At 46.9% G+C, this 21,334-nt stretch overlaps 1 protein-coding gene across 2 annotated transcripts in view; it reads left to right on the plus strand.

The window, feature by feature from the left end:
* The first annotated feature begins 8,469 nt into the window (after positions 1-8,469).
* Positions 8,470-21,334, plus strand: part of CALN1 (calneuron 1) — a 155,038-nt gene continuing 142,173 nt past the window's right edge. For both annotated transcript variants that reach the window (XM_087751989.1, XM_087751990.1), the window contains exon 1: positions 8,470-8,592. The gene's annotated coding sequence lies outside the window, so the exon portion shown is untranslated. The remainder of the gene's footprint in view (positions 8,593-21,334) is intronic.

Genomic DNA, 21,334 nt, shown 5'->3' on the forward strand with positions numbered 1-21,334 from the left:
TTGCAGAACAGGCCCTCTTATACCCTCCATCCCTGAAGAGCTCCCCGGTGGCTGCAGCATGGCCAGAATGTCAGTGGCTGAGCGAAGGGTGGCACTGGAGCACTGTGTCACCCGCCTGTTCTCCTCAGGTCATTTAAGTTTATTCCCATCCTATCACCCCATCTGCTCACATTCTGGACCCACCAGCACCCTTTGATTCCTTCTTCACCCCAAAAAGGAGGGCTGGGGGGTCCATGGGCTGCTCTCCTCGTGCCTCTCCTCCAGCATGGGGGATGTCTGGCAAGGGGCAGCCAGCAGAGAGGTTTCCCAGCACACGAAGGGTTAATCTTTGCTCTCCAGGACCAAACTGAATTGATGTAATCCCACATACGCTAATGGGAAGCTCTGTATGATGATATTAGTTGTTGCCATGTCCTAGTCCTTCAATTATTTGATTCATTCACGTTTAGTATAAATACAAGATTAACCTGAAATAAGGATTTAGGAGGGAGAATCTCTTACTCTTTAATTTTAATCTAAAATGCGTTTGAAAAAATCACTCTGGTGATTGAGGGGAGGTGATTTAGGAAAGGATACAGGCATGGGGCAGCAGCAGCCTTGTGATGGATGGAGTCTGGGGCAACCACAGAGGTCACCGATGGCTGCTTCAAATAAACTCAACACATTTCTCTTCTCTGCCCTTTTCCCTCCAAGACCCTTTAATAAGCTCTTCCTCCCAACCTTGTGGTTTTAGCTTTTTTTTTTTTTTCTTCTTTTTTTTCCCAAGCAGACACTCAGGACAGCTCCTCTGCTCTGGGGACTCCATTAACATATGAATCGAGGCAGATGAACACAGTTGCCACATCTGCCTGAACCACAGCTACAAAATGAGGGAGCATCATCCCATCCCTGTCGCTGCCCCGCACTTTCTCAGCTGTGCTGAGAAGCCCCTCTGCACCTCCCAGCAGGCGCGGAGCAGGAGGGACCCAGCCCTGCCTGGTGCAGCCCCAGGCGGAGCCACGGGGAAGGGGCAGCACGAAGGCCCAGAGGTCATTGCATGGCACAGCCCATTGAACAGCCTCTGGGCTTTCCTTGGCACGCAGGTCAGGCAGGCCCCTGGTGTTTTGCCTTTGCATTTGAGAGTTTCTTTGCCTGTGATAGAGAAAACACCAGTTGCAACTGGTATTTTTGGTGAGGCGTCCCCTCTCCAGGGTTCAGATCTGCAGGGCTCAAAGAACTGAAAAGCAGCCTGAAATGCCAGCCCAGACCCTGCTGGCAGGGAGCACCAGGGGACGAGGTGGTGGGTGACAAAACCCCTCCTCAGCTTGACTCACCCACCGTGCCGCGGGGCAAAGGTAGGTGATGCTGGAGGTGACTTTGCAGCCCCTCCGCTGGGCACCATGGACTACCTTGAGCAGTGTGGTTTGTCCATCCCTCCCGTGCATGCGTGCTGGACGTGGACAGGCAGCTCAGCACCATGCACCCAACGTGATGGCCATCTCGGCGGGACAGCATCTTCCACCCAGCACGTGACAGTGAGAACTCGCTGCACTTGTTTCCGCGCTGAGATCTCAAAACGAGGCCAGATTTTGCATAGGTTGAGGTTGCTGTGCTAAAAGAATGACGCAGAGCCATTGCCATGGAGACAGAAAGCCAAGGTAAGGAGGCACGCTGCTCCTGGCAGCATCCCGGGAGTGGGGACCTCACCCCGAGTCCTGCAGCATCTGCTACGGGAGAGCGGGGAAAGATGCATTCTCCCAGCCGCAAACACACAGTTTGGCATCACTGGCAGGACAGTTTGCTCGTGCTTTTATTTTAAGCAAATGCCTCAGCTCCCTATGGGATGTAAATATTCAAGCACAGGTTGAAACCTTCCTCCTCCTTCTCCTGCACACACTCACGTGCCAGCTGCACATAACGAGCAAACACAGGTTGCGTAGCAAGCGGCCGGATGCGGGTTATACAATTTGGTAGCATTAAATCGTGCTTAGCATTTTAGGTAATAATAGCTACACTTCAAAGAATTGCTTAATGACTCTTTTGCGGAGCCCTCTGAGTTGCTTACACGAGAGCAGTGCAGGAGCTCATAAAAACCCAATTAGCAGCTGCAAGCGCGCTGTGGTTCTTGAAACACTGGGTGGGGTTTTGCGGGGCAAGCTGCAGCCTGTGGCCACAGCACCCTCTGCCACGGCACCCAGCGTGCCAATATCCACCCAAAATCACAGCGGGAAGCAAGAACGGAGGGGCTGGAAAGTGTTTGAAAGACCCCCTGGTTGTCAGGATATGTTTCTCTTCTCTTAGGAAGAGGGAAGACAAACTTTCTCATCCTCTCAGGGAACACTTGCACATAGCCAGGGTAGGACGCTGAGACCAGGTCCCCGTGCTGGTGGGGGACCCCCATTCCTGAGCAGGTGCTGCTGCCATGTGCAAGCATCTGAGCACCCTTTTACTGCTCATCTCCTCTCCTAGAGTGTTACTAGCCCCTTTTCTTGGCTCTTGGTGGTCTGGAAAGCAGGGAGCTGCTGTGAAAATATTGCTATTTCCTATGTCCTTTTCATATGTGATTTAGCTCAGACGAAGATGGCAGCGGCTGGACTCCCAAGGGCTGAGCTTGATGTCCATAATGCTGAAGGTTCACATTTTCCATGCCAGGGCTGAGTCCATCTGGCACCCCCAGGGCCACCCAGCAGGACTGGTGGCCCCAGGACAGGGTTCCTGGAGCTGGGCATGAACTGCTTGAGAGCTGGGTTTGGCCACGCTGGATGGAGAGCTGGTGAAACAGCAAGCACATGGTAAAACCACACGAACAGGGAGGTGGCTGTTGGGGTCCTGTAACAAAACCAGCATCTTGGCTTGCTCCATCGTACGTGTGAGTGCAGGCTGCTCTGTGTCCTCCCGAAAGAGCAAAAGAGAACAAAATGATGACAACAGTATGAAACATGCATCAGGGACAAGACATTGTGGGCTCTTTGTAGAGGTTCCCTTTGGCTTTCCCCTCCTGTAGGCAAAGCCTGGCTCTGAGCAATAAAGGGACGGTGATCACATTATAGCCACAGCGCAGGTTGGCAGGTAGGAATTGCCGTGATGGATGAGCCCTGCAAATCCTGCAAGTGTTGCGCAGAAAGGTCATGCTCAGGAGCAGAACAGATTGCATGGACCAAGCCTTGGTGGGTTTTATTTGAACTTTTTCCTGATTCAAGGCAACTTGAAATTTTCCAACTGTGTCTCTAACTCAGTCGAAAGCCAAAATAGCAGTCAAATAACTCTGGGAACAGCAGAATCAAGAGGACCTGCTTTCCTATGGACTTATGACCTTAAACTCTTTACCCAGTACTTCCAGCTCCTTCCCTTATCGTCCACCAGTTTGGCAGGGCAGGTGGCACCATGTATTGCCACTGGTTTGGAGCTACGTGTTTGCTGATGGGCTGGACAGTAGACGTGTTGTCTTGTAAGTACGTGGCAGAGTTGAATTTGCCTCTTCCTCTTACAGACATTATTTTGGGCTTTCTCTCTTATCCAGCTAGTTGTCGTGAAACCTGCTGGAAGAGCAGATCACCAAGATCTCTGCTCTGGTATGAAATTGAGTTTGAGTCAGCCAATGTATGCAAAATTATTTTTAGTGAAGAAGGATAGACAATTAAATGAGTGGATGCACTGGCTCTGTGACCTTGGCTTTTCCTTAGACTAAAGCTAGGAACAGCCATAAAATGAGAAGCAATTATTAAAACTGTCAGCAAACAGTTTCCTAATTTTTCTTTTACATTTTGAAAACTTAAACCAGCCCATCAATAAGGTTTCTTCTGTTTCCACTGTTAGGTAGAGGCTGATTTATGTTCTGAAGCAGGATGATTTAGGTCTCGTTCACATTTTTCTTTCAAACTGTTTGCCAGTGGAAGTAGGGATTCCCATCATTTGCCCTTGTGCAGTCCTTCCCTGGGTTCTGCTAAGCCCTTGCTGTCCGCCTGCCTTGCACAAAATATCACCCACTAAACGCGGAAACAAAAAAATCCCTTTTTTTGTTTCCAATTTTGAAAAACCATTATCTGGAGCACTGTTATTTTACGTGTCTTCATCCTATCCCCTTGCACTAGACCCAGTAAAGTTTAATGTTCTGCTGATTTCTGTCTTGCAAGCCCAGGTGAAGCTTTTTTGCCAGATTTTGCACCCTTTGAAGGGCTCTCTCCTTGGAGGACAGCCTGGCATCTGTCAGGGTCAGGCCGAAGCTGGGCATGACCCTGCTGAATATAGCTAAATTGTTTCCAGGGATGCAGAAGCTGTTGAGACAGATGGACACATGCACATCCACATGGCATAAATCTAGTTTCATTTTCAAATCTGGGTAAAAAGAATAAGTTATGATTAGATTAGTTACGTACCCCTTTATTCTGAGAGATGGATGAGAACTATCTCCATGGCCTGAGCTTGGACATCAATGTCCAAGAGGGATTTGGAAAGTCAGCAAAAGGAGGGATTGGGGGCAGATATGCAAAAGTGGATTAAGCATCAGCTCCTCCATGTTTAACTAGTTTTTTTGTTTGTTTCCAAATTCCTTTTGAAGTTCTAAATAATCCCTTGTGACACTTGGTGAAAGCAAACAAGGTTTTCAAAGCTTTGAGTTTGAATTCAGGAGACCAAACCTCTGCCTGTAGGGTTCCGGCATGTTTTATTCTCTTTGCTTTTCATCTTTATTAAAGGACTGTAATTTGTGTGATTAATTGCAAATGCATATGGCTATTTTCTTGGCCTAACACAATATTGCACTTTGAGAGTCCGTTGTCTGCCCAGAGCAGATACACTGAATCTTGCTTCCATGTCAGCAGAAAAAGGATTATCGTATAGACTCCTCCTTGGATTATGAATTAATTAAATCAGATTTAGGGTCTCCAGCCAGCATGGCAATACGTGGCAATATGTTGTATCAATGAAACTCTCTCGTCTGTGTTGTGGGAAACTCTGAATGAGAGAAGCAGCAATGGGGTCTTCCAGCCTCAAAACCTATGCAAGTGAGAAGATGGTTTTCTCTCCAGAAAACGTGATATAGAGAGACAAGATGCACCCCCATGCATGTAAAACATGCAGTAATGGCAACAGTTAACACTGTTTGGCTTGAGAGTGGAAGAGTCAGCTCGCCTGTGTGCTCGGCCACCCCTGGCTTTCCAGACAGCCTCACCCTTTGGGTCAGAGAAGGAATTTAGCAGCAACATGACGTGGTTTTTGGTCAAGATCCTGCACAGCTCTGCATCTGGCTGATGGGTTTTCTGCCACCCCGTTGCTTGGATTGCATGCGATCTCTGCAGTCAGATCCAAGGATCCGGGGAATGACGGTTGAGCTGGTGTAAATAAGAGAGATGCCTCATGCAAGAGAAAGCAGCGTCCATGCTTGCTGCAGAGTCCGGGTGCTCTGGGCAAAGTAAGACCCAGGGTCTGATCCAGTCTAGCAGCTCCTCTCACCTAAAATGCCTTTGCCTTGGTGCTTTTTACATGTTGCTATAATACCCAGCTCTATCTTTTCATCTCGTTCTGAGAAACCTGCTGTTTTCCCCAGCCTCATGAGAAGCTATCCTCTAACATCCTCGTAGGTAATAAAATCAAAGTGACGCCACTTCCATTAAGAAAGCAGCAACCCACCAGAAGCAAAATGAGCTGCCAGCTGCTACGATGCAACCTCGCAGCGCTGCAACCTCGCGAGCTCAGCTGGGTCTAGCGTTGCCTGGCACCTTGGTAATGCAAATACCTGCAAACACTGATTTCTGCTTGAGATTAAATATCTCCCTGGCTGCAGACTTTCCAGGAGACTTGTTGTCCTGCAGAGACAGGAGCAGATGAGGTCAAGTGCAAGATTTAGGTTATTGGAGAAAAGACCACATGACAAAACTTTCAATGAACCAAACTTCACACTTCATAGTGTCCAATGAAGCCAACACTGAAATCATGGCAAATGAGGGGTTTTGAGCTCATTGCAGAAGAAAGACCTCCTTTGTTGTGGCCATGGCTCAGCCCATTATGAAGAAAAGGAAAGAGATTAATATTTCACAGTCAAATGCCAAAAAATCCCAGAATCAAGGGTGTCATCACACTGAGGTTTATTTGCCCCTTATCGTAGACTTCCAGGTTGACCAAAACAGATAGAGTAAATGCAAGGTTTGTTTCAGAAACACAGGTCTGTGGCTGAAAATACAAACAAGGCTGAGGATCTTCCAAAAGCTGAACGGCTCAGCACTGCTGCTTGAGCCTGGCCAAGTCAGCCAGCATGCAAGCCCGTGCCCAACAGCCAAGGCATCTGATCTGGAAATCAGATATAGCGCACACCATCCCAATGAAAAATATCACAAGTGGTCTATACTTCAGGCTACTTTCCAGTATCTCACGGAAGGGATCTGTTAATTGAAAGCCTTAATGTTTCTCGTTATATTTAAAATTAGAGCGGAACGGCAATAAAATTGGTCATGGGATTGAGACAAGTTTTAAGGGAGAGAAGGAAATTTATTCTTCATTTTTTACATTGGAGCATCCTTTAGAAGCGCATGCACACTTGAATACGTCAATGCAAGGATTAATAATTAAAGGAACAACAGCCACATGTCTCCGAGATACACACAAGAAAGCAACAGCTCAGGCCGGAGGCTGGAGTCTCTGGGGATGCACTGGTTTTGCTGGTATTTCACCTCCGCCCTGTATACCTCATTACTTAGAAAAGCACTTTCCCACCAGCCTCTGCCAAGGAACGTCTTACCTAGCAATTTGCAGCTGATGGCTAACCTCGGCGTTAGCCTGGGAAACTGTATCTATGCATGTTGTCAGATTGATTTTGGAGGAAGACGTGGAGGTGTTCACATAGCTAATGAGCGGTTTGGATAGTTGTGTTTTGGGGTCAAACCCTCCAGCCACCAGCAGAAACCCTTGCAGAGTGGAGGTGATGCTCCAGCAAACCCGGTAGCCTCATGTCAAGGTGACTCACAGCTGCAGTTGCCCAAGACTTGTGAAAAAGCAGGCTCCAAAACTGCTTCCTCTCTGCTCCCCGGATCCAGATGGATGTCAACAGGCTACAGTGATGAGATGGAGCCGTTTTGGTCCCTGGCATGGCCCTCGGCCAAGCAGATGCCTCAGCGCACTGTTCTGCAGAACAGTCCGACAGCCCTGAGGCTGGGAGCATCTTGCCGGGCACTGAGGGCGGTTCAAAGCATTGGCTTGGAGAAGGGAGTCTCTGACTTGAATGCGGTTTCCCTTACCAGGCCCAAATTGCACTTCCCCGCTCTCCCCATCCTTCCTTCTTCCATGTTGGTAGTCTTCTCGTTCATTAAAAACCTGCTAATTATCTCAGCAGCTTGGAACTGGGTTGCAGCATGGAATTAAAACCAGCTTTTCCTTTTGGCATCCACCGCCTCGTGTAATTAATAAGACAAGAGAAAGCCAGAACATGCGGGTCAGCCCTGAGTGCAAGGAAGGGATTGATTGGACACGGCCAGCACCACAGCTTGCGGCCGGGATGCTCTGAAGCTGGCCTTAGCGAGGGTGGGTTGCATTTTGCGGCCAAACCAGGGAAAAGAAGGAGGAGATGAGATTCATTCTTTCCTGGTTGTTCCCCTTGTTTTTTCCTCATTTTTTCCTCAAAATCTGGACCAAGTAGTGCTCAGTGAAAACTCTGCACTCAATCTTCAGCACCCCTTTGCTGGGGAAAGAATGAGAAAGCAGTCCAGCAGGGCTTGACAGTGCGTTTTGGCCGTCCCTGCCATGCCGAGCAAACTGGGATGCTCTGACAGCCTGGACTGTTGCAGACGTGCATTTTGATGGAGAACTGGAAAACGGCTGGAGGAACCTGAAACCGAAGAAGGGATCAGTGCCGCTTGCACGCCAGACAGCACCAGGTCCTCTCCCCCCTGCCTTGGCATGATCAAGTGGCCACCAAATCCAAATGGAAACACTGCCCTGCTCACTGGGCACAGGCAGGAGAAGGTCAAGGTCCCCATCTTGCAGAGCTGAGCTGGGGTGACGCAATGCTTCCCCACAGCCCCCCTCCACCCAGAGCTTGGACTGGTGACAGGAGGGCAATGCCTTTGGGCACCGTCGCAGAGTGGTGGCAGCACCAGGACAGAGGGGACACGACCCTCCTCCCGACTCACCGGAGCATTGGAAGAGCACAAACTTTCCTCCTTGCGTCTGCAGAAGTGCTTGGGCTCCCCTCGCCCACCCCGCTGCCAATAGCATCCCCGCTCGCCACCCGCTGTGCCTGCTCTCCAGAGCGTTGATTTACAATTTGTTGCTCCTGCCACTGAGTAACTACTGTTGCTGCTTACTACGGACTTGCTCGGCTGCCAGGATGCCCCCGACGGGCAATGAGACGCTGCTGGAGCTGGCAGGCCGGGCCGGGAGACAGTCGCTCCTGGGGGAGCAGCGACACCAAATTGGGGTTCTAGCCCTTTAAATCCAATGCGATACTGCAAAAAAAGGGCGAGCAAGCAGGAGAGAGCCTTCAGACTCTTTTAATTAAAGCTTGTACCATATTCTGTCTTCCCAAGTTGCGGCAGTCACTCTCGCTTCTTCAGGACACCTTGGGGCTCGCCGGCACCGTGGCATGGATGGGGGGAGCTGCTCACCTGGGACCAGCGGCAGTAGGTACGCACGGAGGGATGGGGCTGCTTGCATGGCTTCTCCCCCTCTCCTCGCTGTCAGCTGGAAGCATCCCCCCCCCCTTTTTTTTTTTTGCTTTTTCGTTTGCCAGAGAGAAAGTCTAATGCGTTCTTCTGGCTCACCGCCTCGTGCGGGGACAGTGGCAGGAGGCATCCACCCGCAGCGCACCTGGGGATGAGGGGCTCCCCATCCTGCCACCGCCGCTCTCTTCCCTCCCCTCTCCCTCCCTTTTAAATAACTAAGTGCATGACCTAGAGTTGTTGTGTTTTTTTTCTTGCTCCTTAAATCAAAGAGCTGCCATTCAGCAGAAGATAAGTTGGGATGCCTGTTTCATAAATCAGCGGAGAAGTTGGTCCCTGTCGCGCTCTCGCCGCCGATTGCCCCCACCGGCTCCGCTCGCGGCTCCTCTCCCCTCTGCCTCCCCTTGTAAGTGCACCAGGTTAAGAGAGTTTTGCCATATCCTTTCATGCGCATTGCACTCTCAATGCAGAGCATTTCTTAAGAGCCTCACAGACTGAATCCCGGGGTTATTAGGAAAGACGGCGTTGTATTCACACCGGAGTCTCATCTCTTCAGCAGCATAACCCATAGCAGCTTTAGCTGGGCTTATAAATTGCCCTTCAGCAGGAACATTGTGCACGGAGAACATTTAACTGCTAACTATCCCATTCACCGATCGATTTTTCTCTCCCCCTGTGCTCCTAACTGAGTGATCTCTTCATTTGTATTTCTATGCAACACAGCTATTTCTTTAAATTATGTATTGCCGTTCCTCCATCGCCGTCTCGGGTTGGTGCACAGTTAGGATGCCCTGACCTTAGTGAGAGCCTGTTTTCATCTTTGCAGTCAGGTCCCAGGTGAGCGTGGGTCCTGAGGAACCTCCCTCCTGCATGGATCCCTGGAGGGGAACAGAGGTTCTGCCAGGAAAACATTTATCCTGGTGCCTATCGGAGGTTAATAACACTTTTGACAAATAGCAGACCTCCTCGAGGCTTGAAATAGGGTTGAAAAAGCAGCCACTAATCTCCTTGAGAAGTGCTAGATGGTGGCCACCACTTTCAGTAAATCAGGCGACAAGCTGTTTATGTATGGCATGTTGAGACTTTAGCACAGCAAAAAAAAAAATCCTTCTGTTAATCCACCGGCAAAAACTCTGCCTTGCCGTCATTTCGCAGGGCAGTGGGCTTGTGTAGGGAATACTGTGAACTCAGCATGGCCCAAAGCACATGGGAAACGAATGGGCTTTTTTCTCACCGACAGCATTTGCCGTAAGTGAGAGAGCGATGGGACGGGAAACTTGCAAGTGAGCAAGGGAAGCGGAGCCGTAGCTTGGTGTATGAGCAGCTGAGCAAGAGCACCTGGAGGTATCAGGTGGTTTGTGGGCAGCAAGACGTTTCAACTTGAGCAGTCAAAGGAATTAAACTTAGAGAGGAGGAGGCACGGCACCTGCAAGCAAAAACAAAGATGCCAGGGCAGAGTGAAATCTGCAGCGCAGGCTCTGCGGTTGACTCATAGGGGTGCGGGACTGCGGAGGAAAAGAAATGTTGTGTGCCCTGGGGTTTTGCATTTATTGGTTTTCCTGGTCAGGGTTGCTTTCATCAGTGGTTCCTCTCCCTTTGGTAGCGATTTAACTGTTTGTGACTTTCGGCAACATTAGGAAGGAGCTTGGCCCTTGCGACTGAGACACAGGATAAAAGCTCCCTTGTTTCCAGCTTGCAGCGGGAGAGCAAACGACCTGGCAAGGAAACCTGAAAGTGCCTGAAAGTAAAAAAACCTGTTCCTGTGGTCCGAGCAGGGCTGCAGACAAACTATTCTTAGGTGAAGTCCCCAAAACCTGTTTCTTCCACCCTGTGGAGCTGGAAAACCCAGAGTAGGATTTGAAAATCACCAACAAATACAAGTGGGGAGAGGAAAGATGAACAAAATGTACATCTTGGTTCAGCAAAGTGACTCAAGCCTCTCAAGCACACGGAGGGTGGGGAGTAATTATTTATAGTGCCATCAGCAGAAATAATAGAATGAAATGAAGGGCTGAAAAGTTTTGCTGACTATCAAGGAATGCATCCTGGCACGACTTAATATTTCCTGGGCCCGGCCCTTTGCATCTCCAGCGCTACCAAGTGTGCAGCCTGGAGACCCAGCAAAGCCCTGCCAGGCTGGGACCTCACCGAAAACAGATGGGCAGCATCGAGGAGCTGAACCTGCCTGGAGGATGGCGTTTAAATGTCAGCTATGTCGCCCTCAGCCACCTCTGATGCCCAAGCCTGGATTTTTCTCCTGGTCGATATCTGAATGTTGAGGGGAGCAGCCCAGGGGAGGGCTGGGTGGCCAGGTTTGGCTTTTCCATTCTAATTCTATGAACATTGAGATTAAAAAGCGGGGGGGAAAGCCATTTTCGAGATCAGCAGTTAGTGTAATTCAGTGCTTTGTCCTCCGTAATTAAGCTCTGCGTTCTGCGTTTCAATAACGCTCTTGAACCATGATGACAAAAGGAATTAGAGGGATTGGCAGGCAGATGCAGGCAGAGAATCGCTCACCTGGCATCACTCAAATCAAAGGTGACCTGCATAAGGTTTTCTTTTCTAAATTGAGAAAATTGAGTTTGGACTCCTCTTTGTGGCTTTGTGGTGATGAAAAGGCCTCTTTTTTCCTTTTCTTTTTCTTTTCTTCACTTATGAATGATAAGTAGTATCGAGCTTGTCTCTCCCTATCTGGGCAGATGCGATGGAGGGCTGAGATGGCCACTGAAGTTGTTGTGGGTGGAAAGAGTGAATTTGAACCCCGATCGGGCAGCCAGCCCTCAGCAAGTTTGGTGGTCAGTCACCAACATCCTGCAAAAATTATCCGTGCAACAAGTTTTCTGTAATCCCAGAGCCCTTTCCTTCCCCGCAGGCTACTTGGTAACACCAAGAGAGACCAGACCCCAAGTGAGCACAAAGATCAGAGCTTCATAAAAGTCCCAGAAGGCAATTTGCTCCGTCTTCCCCTGCTTGTCAGTCTCCAACTATCTGAGATTTTCCTAGTACAAACAAGACCTGAATTTCTGAAGGACAAGCAGAAAAATAAATCTTTTTTTATTGTAGGTAATAACCTTTCCCACTTCCTTTACACCGTACACTGGAAAGAGCATAAACACAAAAGGCATAGCTCTCATTTTTGCTTTTTCTTCGCCAGCCACCTTTAAACAAAAGAAAAATAGCAGGATATCTGGAGCAGGAAGGGACCAAAATGGATCTGACTGAGACAAAACCTAAATTTACTCTTTCTAGCTGCTAGAGTCTAATATATTCTTCTATTCAGAGCAAGGGACGTATGTCAACCCCATTCTACATCTCTGGCAGGGTATTACAGTTTGAATTAGTATGATAAATTAAAAACAGTCATAAAATTCTACAGAGGTCTTTAATCGTAAAAATGTATCATATGAATGAAAATGCACAGTTATTAAGCGAAATGTTTGAGATACAAACATTAGCATGGCATGTCAGTCTAGAAGGATGAGAGCAGTCACATCCAGAGGACTCGGCGTGATCCAGATGTGGATCATGCTGATCGCCTGATCATCTTTGCTGATCATCTGGATGGTCTAGCTGGATTCAGGTAGCTTTTCAGTGCAGGCTAATCCACCATCTGCTGTGGTATTTTCTTCTCTGATTTTTTATCTTTTTTGTCTTCCTTCAGGATACGTTTTTGCCCTTTGAACATAAGCTACTTTCAGTGTATTATTTAAAACCTACATTTTAATGGAAGAAGGTAAGAGGCTGCACAGACAATGTAAACCTTGTTTTCCATGACCACCCAGAGACTGCCAAAAATCAATTGTCTGCTAGAGGCTAATCTTTAAATAAAGTGAAGCCAAATTGTATCAGAAGCCCTGGGGATCCTTGAAAGCAGGTTTTCAAGAAAGTCACGTACAGACGTTGCCCAGTTTGATATAGGTTTCACCCTTTAAATCCTTTTGTGCTGCGACCTGGTCTGCTCAGGAACTGAATTTTTCTGAATTACTTCTGGCTCTACCCAAAGCATTGACTCCAGTTTGAGAGCTGCCCAAGCGCTTTGGGAGCCTGAGGCACTGTTTCGAAGCGGATTAATAAGCCCTTAGGGGCTGCAGATGCTTTACTGGAAGCTGGCGGGATGCCCCCAGGTGATTTTGCAAAGGTTTCTCTTGGAGACTTTATTAAGGGAGTAAAGACAGGAACGGTCTGGCACACGCAGACCTGTAAATGAAATGGGAATCTATTTAAAATGTATTTTTCTTTTTGGTCCCTCATAAATACACTGTGGCGAAACAGCCTATGAAGCTGGGAAAGGATTAACTTGAGACGAGAAAAGGTTTAAGAATGAGAAAGCTGCTGTGCTACAGGAGAGGTGTTCTCATGGAGGAGATACCGAGTCTGGCTGCCCCATGGATGTTTGCTGTTTGTAACGATGTGCAACACCGCTGACACCACAGAATGGCTCCAGATCTGCAGGCATGCCCAGGAGGAGAAAGCAGGAGCATGTCGGCACAGGGAGGGATTGTTTGCCAGCTGGTGGCTCCTGGGAAAGGCAGAAGTTGTGCTGTGGCCAACGGGCTGGTGATGGAGATGACGTTGTTATAACATGTGAGTGTTATACACGTTAACATGCTCTAATGTGTGAGCTGTGGTGGTGCCAAGAAGCTTCTATTAGGGTGGCATTGGCCCTTGGCACTACACATGCAGTCCATGCAAAACCATGTTATTTTTATAAGTTCCTCTCAATGAGCTTGCATGCAAAACCCCGTATTCTGAAACAAAAGCTGAAGATCCAAGATCTGTTGTAATGCTAATAACACCAGGAGGATTAATCCTAACCAATACTGGCCTCTGAGAAAAATCCAGAGAAAAACCTGATGGGGCAGGACCCCGCGCAGCTGGGGGACACACACTCCACTGGGCCATGGTGGTGCAGCTGGGGTGTAAGACACAGCCAGGAGACATACTGCTCCCGCCCCATGGAGCCCCACCCCATGGCTGTTTGCTTTCTGAGTTTCTGATGACCGTATGGAGTGGGAAAGAAGATTCAGGCATTTTAGATAATCCTCACCCATGAAAAGCAAGCTGAAAGAGTAGCTGGATTCTTTACTCCATCAGATTGGACCATGGACTGAAGGTGCAATTCTGCCCTGTGATCTGCTGATTGAAGAAACGAAATCGTACAGTGCTGTCATCAGGAAGTTAGATAAATATTTTATTCCCTCCTGAAATGTAATTTATGAGAGATACAGGCTTTCTCCAGGGTACAAGAAGAAGACGGATCTATGGAAAGTACTATCACTGCTCTTTACAACCTAGCTGAACTGTGCAACTTCAATGAGAGGTTTTATGATGAAGTGATATGGGCTTATATCATTTGCGGCACAAAAGACAACAGGGGCTCCACCTCAGGTCTCATTTAATGCTTGAGAAAACAATTACTGCTCTAGACAGGCTGAGAGCAGCCAGAGGCATCAAGAAACCTTGAACGATCCTGCTGATCCCTTTGGTAACACTGATGCGACTTTTGCCCCATGTCAGCTATTAAAAACCCAGCAGACGTTGTTCTGGGTCAGAGATGGACCTCACAGACTGCTCGAGGGTGGACCAGGGTCAGCTGCAAATTGTCAAAACCACTGATGCAGACAAGCCTTGGCAATCATATAATGAGTGTCCAGATGAGAATGTCCCAGGTAGGATGGCATGAGAGGAGCCACTATGTGTCCATGCATATCCATGAACAACACGGCATAGGAGTGCCTGGGACCCTGGGAGCAGACATGGTTGCTGGAGACCTTGGTCTCCATGTGCTTCAGTCTGCTGTCACACTGGCATAGGACCCATGGTCATCTTGGGCGCAGGTACACCTCTGGCTTGGTCTGGTTGACATGGGGAACACTTGGATCTCCAAAAGTCACATTTGATTTCTTTTGATTGATGGCTTGGCTTTTTAGGAGAGGGAAGCAGTGTAGTGCTTCATGGGCGCTGCTGTCAGAAGGTACAGTAATGGAAGGAGAGGGGAAGGTTGGGGACGTTGCTCTGGGCTTTTCCAGAAATATTTGGTTTTGAACTGAAATCAAATCACGTGTCAGAGAACGGAGCTTTGCAGTGGGCTTTTTGTAAAGCAACACAACACTGTCTATGGCCCTATCTTTGTCATACGGACTGTCCCCAGTAGGTATCCCATTCATCTGGTCTCACGTGCTGCTAGAGAAAAATCTTGAAGAAAATAGGGTCTGTTTGTAAAAATAATGGCAGAGCATGTGAGAGGAAGCTGTGAAGGAAGTCTAAAGCTGGAGGCACATGCTGGTATTCCCCTGATCCTGAGATATGTCCTCAAGCAGTGGTGGAGAAGGCGGCTGTGATGTAAACCACAGCAAGCGCCTTTTGCATTGGTGTTTGTACAGCACAGCAGGCTCTTGGTCTAACAGTTGGACACCAGGACTTCTTCTGAGACCTGGAGAAACCAGAGTCTGTCATGGTGGCTTCCCTCTTCCCTTCTCTACCACCTCCTCCAGCCACTACCACGCATGTGCAATAGCTGTGGCTGCAGCAGGTCAGAGTAGACACGAAGGACTCGGGAGCAACCAGGGCTTGGTGAGGACAGCTGGTGGGACAAGGACCTGCATTCTCCAGGTCCTCAAAGCCCTCTACTATTTCTGGGGCCTGCCAGGGGCACCTGGTTGTATTGGGAATATGAATCAATAAGGACAATGCTATCAAAGTATGTGACAAGGCAGAATATCCATCCTTGCTGTGAGTTTCTTGAAGACAAGCCCATGAAAGTCCCTGAAAAAAGATATTTATTTTTTGTGATAATGTGCCTAAGTCAGGTTCACCATAGATGATTTTAAAGAACAGCTTAGCTGAGTTTAATAGTGTGAATTATGAAAAGAACCTGCTCTGTGCAAAGCATAGGGTCACATTTGATGATTCACTAGGCTTTTTCTTGACCATTAGTTGAACACTTTATGTCAAAAATGTGATCCACATAAAATAGCTGCAGTCTGATGGAGAATGTCTTCCAGCTCTGTGTCCAGCAGTTACAGGAGGAAACATTTTCTTCTCTGTCAGCAGAAAAAAAGCCACATAGACTTAGGGCAATGGTATGGGAGCTCCATGCCTTGACTTAGCCTCTATAACTAGTAAGGACAAATTCTCCTCTCACCTAATATCCTGGAGGAGGGCAAGTGCAGCATATACCTTCTCTTACAACCTCCCAGTATCTCTGAATCACTCACGAAAACTTCCTGAGCTGAAGGCTGTGTCTATCTCTGTTTCAATGCATTATTTTCTTCCTCCTTGAACCTATTTCTGCTTTTGAGCACCATGATGTCTTCCAGGAAAAAATCTACAACATAATTGTGCACTATATGCAAAAATATTTCCTTTGGCTTTTTAAAAAAATCTTGTCTTGGTAATTTCGTTGGATACCTCTTAAGCCTGGTGCTGTGAGGAACAGCAAGTATTTGTTCTCTCTTCACTATCTCCGTGATGTTGAGGGTATGATAAAACTCTGCTTTAATTGGTGTCTCCTACATCCCTTTCAACCACCTCTTTGCCTGAAGGGCCCTGATGTGTTAGTCTATTTTTGTGCAAAGCTGCTCTCCGTCTCTGTCCAAGCTCAATTCCTTCCTCTCACCCATCCTTGTTCTGTCGCCTCCTTTCTCGAATGCACTGAGCAGAAATCTATTCGTCGTGAAGGTACACAATGGATTCAGACAACAGCATAGTTTCGATTTTGTTGCTATTTCTTTGCCAGAAATCTCTCACACTGCATTTACCCATGGCTATGCTGAACTTGGGGTTGATGTTTTCAAAGAACTATCCGTATTCCTCCCAGTAACTCGTTCCTGAATGGTAATGGCTAGTTCAGAGCTTACCTTTTGGTAGGGAGACTGCAGGCTATTTTTCTCATGTGCTTCATTTTGCACTGATTGGCACTGAAATTCTGCTTCTACTTTATTCTTCAGACACTGGGGTTTGTGAGATTTTTTTGCAACTGTTACAGCCAATTCTGGCTTTGATTATCCTGATCAATTTTGTATCATTAATAAATGTTGTCGTCTCACTCCTCACACATCTCCAGTCCCCAGATAATTTCTTAGTAAATGAGTAGATCTATTTTACAGGTCTCTCTGGGGTTGCAATAGGAAGTTGCTTTCATTATGGAAATAAATTGTTTGTCTTTGTTTCCTACCTTCTTTTCCCATCTTCTTCATAATGAAAAAAAAAATGCAAACAATTCACTTAACCTTTCTGCTATGACCTGTCTCTCCTGAGTATGCTTTTTATTCGGTGATCATCTATCAGCCACACCACCTTCCTGGCAAAATTCCTTCCCCTAATGTTTCTGAAGAGGTTTTATTGTTACCTCTTATGTCTCTAGCAAGTTGCTGCTCAAACCCCTTTTTGGCCTGCCATATTCTTCTTCTCCATGCAATTTGTCACGTTCAAGGATCTATTTCCTCTCTTGAACATGACTTGTGCTTTTTGAGAAATGCCTTTTAACTCCTCTACTCTGCTGTGTAGCTGCACAAATGTTTTTTTCCTTTTAACTCTGGTTGGTTTGACACTGTATGTTTATTCCAGGCTTGTAACACAGAGTTTTAAAACTGCTATTTTACTCTTTTAACTGCTTGTTTTAATTTCTGTTCAAGCAGCTTTTTAATTTTTAATTTACTTTCCATTTTTAAGGTCATATGAGCAATGCTTACGTCTTGAATAGGTCCTAGGCATCTCTGAGCCAAACTGATAGTTGCTTTTCTGCTTCTGGAGTCAATTATTTTAGCTCCAATAGTTATTTATTACGTCCAAAAGTTATTGTAGAGGTCATGCCTCAAGTGGGATATGCTAGACGTAGCCTACCCAGCATGTGCCCTGGCACCACAGAGCCCCACCAGTCAGCCTCTTTCCAACAAAATCTGAGTGACAGCTGTATTGGTACCCCCACCCAAATGGGGATCCCCACGCTTTGACTTCCAGCAGTGGCAAAAATATTGAAGGCAACTTCTCTGAACTGTGCTCTCTGCTCCTGCCTGCTTTGGATGGTACTGATACCAACAGGTGTAGCTGGTTTCCACTTCTCAAAATGCAGCAATTCCAGTAGGAGATTGCTTATAGTGCAGAAGACGGGGCCATGGGAGAGCCCTTTGCACCACCCCGGTATACCATTTTGACCCAAAGTAAGCCCTATTATTTTCCTACCTGTCTGAGTCACATCTCCAGAAAGCAATAAAACTATGTAGAGGTAGAATCCACCATATTGAATGAAGTGATAGTATTAACATCAGTGCTTCTACGGACAATTAAAAAACCCTTTCATTTCAAAGACACTGCTGCATTGCTGTGGCAATGGTCATATTAGAGGCGGCAGGACTATTCGAACGGGCCTAAATTAAGTAATAATTGAAATGTTTGAAGGAAAATGAGTATGGTTGTCGGGGTCGGCCTTAAATATGTTTTGCTAACATCTTGCAGAAAAATTTTGATAAAAATTGCAGTGCTGTGTGAGCGATGACTGGGTTTTATTTCAAAGTAAAGAAGTAGAACAGGAGAGAGAGGGGGAGAACACAAAAGAGCACAGTTAATAAGATGTATAATCAAATGAAAACTTTTGCACAGTGATATTGTATGAGGTAAAACTTCACAGTTTAAAAACAGAACATGTTTGTTTTTTTACCAAAACCCCCAGAATGCTTGAAAGCACATTTGACTATAATATACATCCCATGCCTTATAGAGTTTTTATTTAACATATGTATGTTGGGGAAATGAAGCACCTTTTGATAAGTAATGTCTCAAAGTGCTGCTGAAAAACAATATGAGCATAGAAAAACTTGTTTTAAACTCAGCACATGCTGAGGTTAAGCAAGTGCATTGGTGTTTTTATAAATCCTCACACTTGCTTTCTTGAGCCAGGGCAAAGCTGCCTGCATGGATCTAGCAGACCAGGACAGATCTCTCTGCTTTGCCACTGATTTCAACAGGAACACCAATTGCCTCATACTATAACATGCACCAGCTTACTGCCACCATGGCACAGAGCCATTTTCAGAGGAGCACTAGTTAAGATGCCAGGACAGGTGACAAGGTTTTTGGTATTCAACATCTGAACCCCAGTCCCACCGTGTTTCTCCATGCTGGGATCAAGCCTTAACACTATCAGAGCCCTGAGGGCACTAATTACCCTAAGCAGCCTCACCTGGGTCCCACCTACAGCCCTGCCCATGGTCCAAGAGCCCATTTAAGCTCAGCCCTGGGTCTTTAGACTCTGTTTGTGCTGTAGGTGTGCCTGTATCCAGCTGGTGTCTGCTATTTGGAAGGATCTCAGACCTATATTGCAGGTAGCTTTTCTCCCACTCTGTCTCCTGGATGGCCTCTGGACCTACACTGTAGCTTTGTTTCCAGCCCCATCTGCTCCTGACTGAGATCCTTGGGTGGACCTTGGACCTAATTTCTCACTGTATCTGGGACTGTTGCTGTACCCTGTTACCAGCTCTGCTCATCAAGTTCAGATCCTGTAGGACCTCTGTTGGTGAGGGCACTGCCTGCACTAGGGCCACCCTTGGCTTCTGGTTCTGTTTTTCCCACCATGGAGCAGACCTATCTCTGCCACTCCCTGACAAACCTGTTCTTGACCAGATATTTCATCCCTGAGTCTCCCCTGCTGAGTAGGTGCCAGTATAAGTAGTGGTGCTGTGGGTTGGGGTTGCGTTTGGCTTTGTAGCCTGCATAACTGGGAGCTAATGCTATGGAGGTCAGGAGTAGCACATGAAAATGTGTTTGGAGAGGCCTCCTTAGCTGAACGGCTGAACGTATCTGTGTGCTCAAATAACTACTGAGCACCATCCAATTAAGCCTGGACACTTCTTATATGTCAAGGTCTTGATTGGTGCAATCCTTGGTTGACAGAGACTGTAGCTCTGAGTTCAAAATAACTATTTGCTGTTCTACAGTTATTTCACTGGCCTTCCAGCCTAGCCATGCTTATAAATACCTACTGAAGCTTAGCTGAGATTCAGCCGTACCAGATTTTGACCTAGCTCTATTTCTCTTTGGTTCCCTCACTGCTGCCTGCACTCCTGGTTGGGTCTTTGAGGACAGGAGCCGCTTTCTCTGCACAAGGTGATTCCACCTTTGCAGCAGAAGCATCTCTGATGAATTAGCTGCAGCACACAGCAATTATGTTATGGAAGTTGGGTGAAAGGGAGCAGTAATAATTTGCAAGTTCTGCCAACAAAATCCCTTTCATTTTTGTTGTTGTTTTTCCCCCCTCCCCATACCTTGGCAAGATTCTTTCCTGTTTTTCTTTCATTACATGGCAAATGCACAATAAGAACAGGAGGTCATTTACTCCAAATCCTCAATTTATAATTTTTCTGACGTTGCCAGTTGCTTTTTCTAAAGAATGTGAACAATGTGCAAAGTCCTTGTTGGGTAACAGTCATAATTAGATGCTTTCTAAATTTCCAAGAGCTTTTGAGTACTCAGCACACTCCTTCCCTAATATCCTGTGGCTCTGTATTTATGCTAATAAACAGAGCTGTGTCCAATTGACCCAAGAACTGCTGCCCTGCAGGTTTGGAGATTAGTATATGAAGGCAAAAAAAGGAACAGTTGGAACGGAAGATCCTGTGCAAGAATCCCACAATGTCTGGATTTATAGAGAAATAATATTTTTAAGGTTCTTCCAGAAAAGCTTACAGTATCAGCCTGGGTACAGAGAAAGGAATATGAACTGATTGTTGCAGATCCATGTGGTCAGATAAACATGTCCTGGTGGAAAAGAAAAATAGGAAGTGCTGCCTATGAAAGTAAAAATGAGTGAACTTTCAGCTGGGCGGGGATGAAAAAGGCAGCTACAGGGAGGAAAAAAAGAAACTCTCAGTCATATTGTCAATGAAGCTGATAGCTCTCTTCTTCTGCCACAATGATAGCTTCTGGTTTTGGTTTGAAGGGCCAGCTGAAGCAGTTTTTTAACTTGGTGAATTTAGAATTAAAGGAATGGTTTACTTAATCATTTTTTTTTGCAGCAGATCATTTTTGTTTGCATGGGATGTTCTCCAGCAGGGTGGAGTGGAGAGCTGAGCAACCCACACTTCTGGGCTGGGAGCAAACAAGCCAGCAAGGTCTGCTGGAGATGCCCGAACTGGCTACAAACCCAACCCAGCTTCAGGCTGCAGTGTGGGTCCTGTCTATGACCTCCTTCCCCCAGCTCTCCTGGAGCATAGTAGATGTCTTGTGGTTCTTGACCACGTAAAGATTGTGATTTGCAGTCTTTAGGGTCAGGGGAACATGCCAGTCTTCCCTGTGATCCAGCAGTGAGTCAGAAGGTGGGATGTGTTGGCTGAAGGCATCTCTCAACTCAATTTGAAAGAAGGTCTTGAGCCAAGGACTCTTGCCTCCCAGTGGAGTTGCCTCCAAGCTTGTATCGTGCCTTTGGGTGGATTTCCCATAAGTTCTCCTGCTTTGCACTGTATAAACAATAGGATATTCCCTGGACATGAAGAAATAACAATCTACTGTCTCTTTTTTTTTCCTGATAGGACAAGATGTATGAGCTCTACTCTGTCCTTGTGAGTTTTTAAGCATTTCTTATAACTGGAGCTAGACCAGCTCCTGATTTCTGACAGCCTGATGTTTAGGCCATGCACTTTGCTGTTCTGAATCTCACTGACTGAGCTCTCAGGCATGCATCACCTGCTTCTCATGAGCGTCTGAAACCAGCG

This window comes from Nipponia nippon, unplaced genomic scaffold (genome assembly GCF_047370975.1).
Source record: "Nipponia nippon isolate SJK-2023a ecotype South Korea unplaced genomic scaffold, ASM4737097v1 scaffold_15, whole genome shotgun sequence".
NCBI lineage: Eukaryota > Metazoa > Chordata > Aves > Pelecaniformes > Threskiornithidae > Nipponia > Nipponia nippon.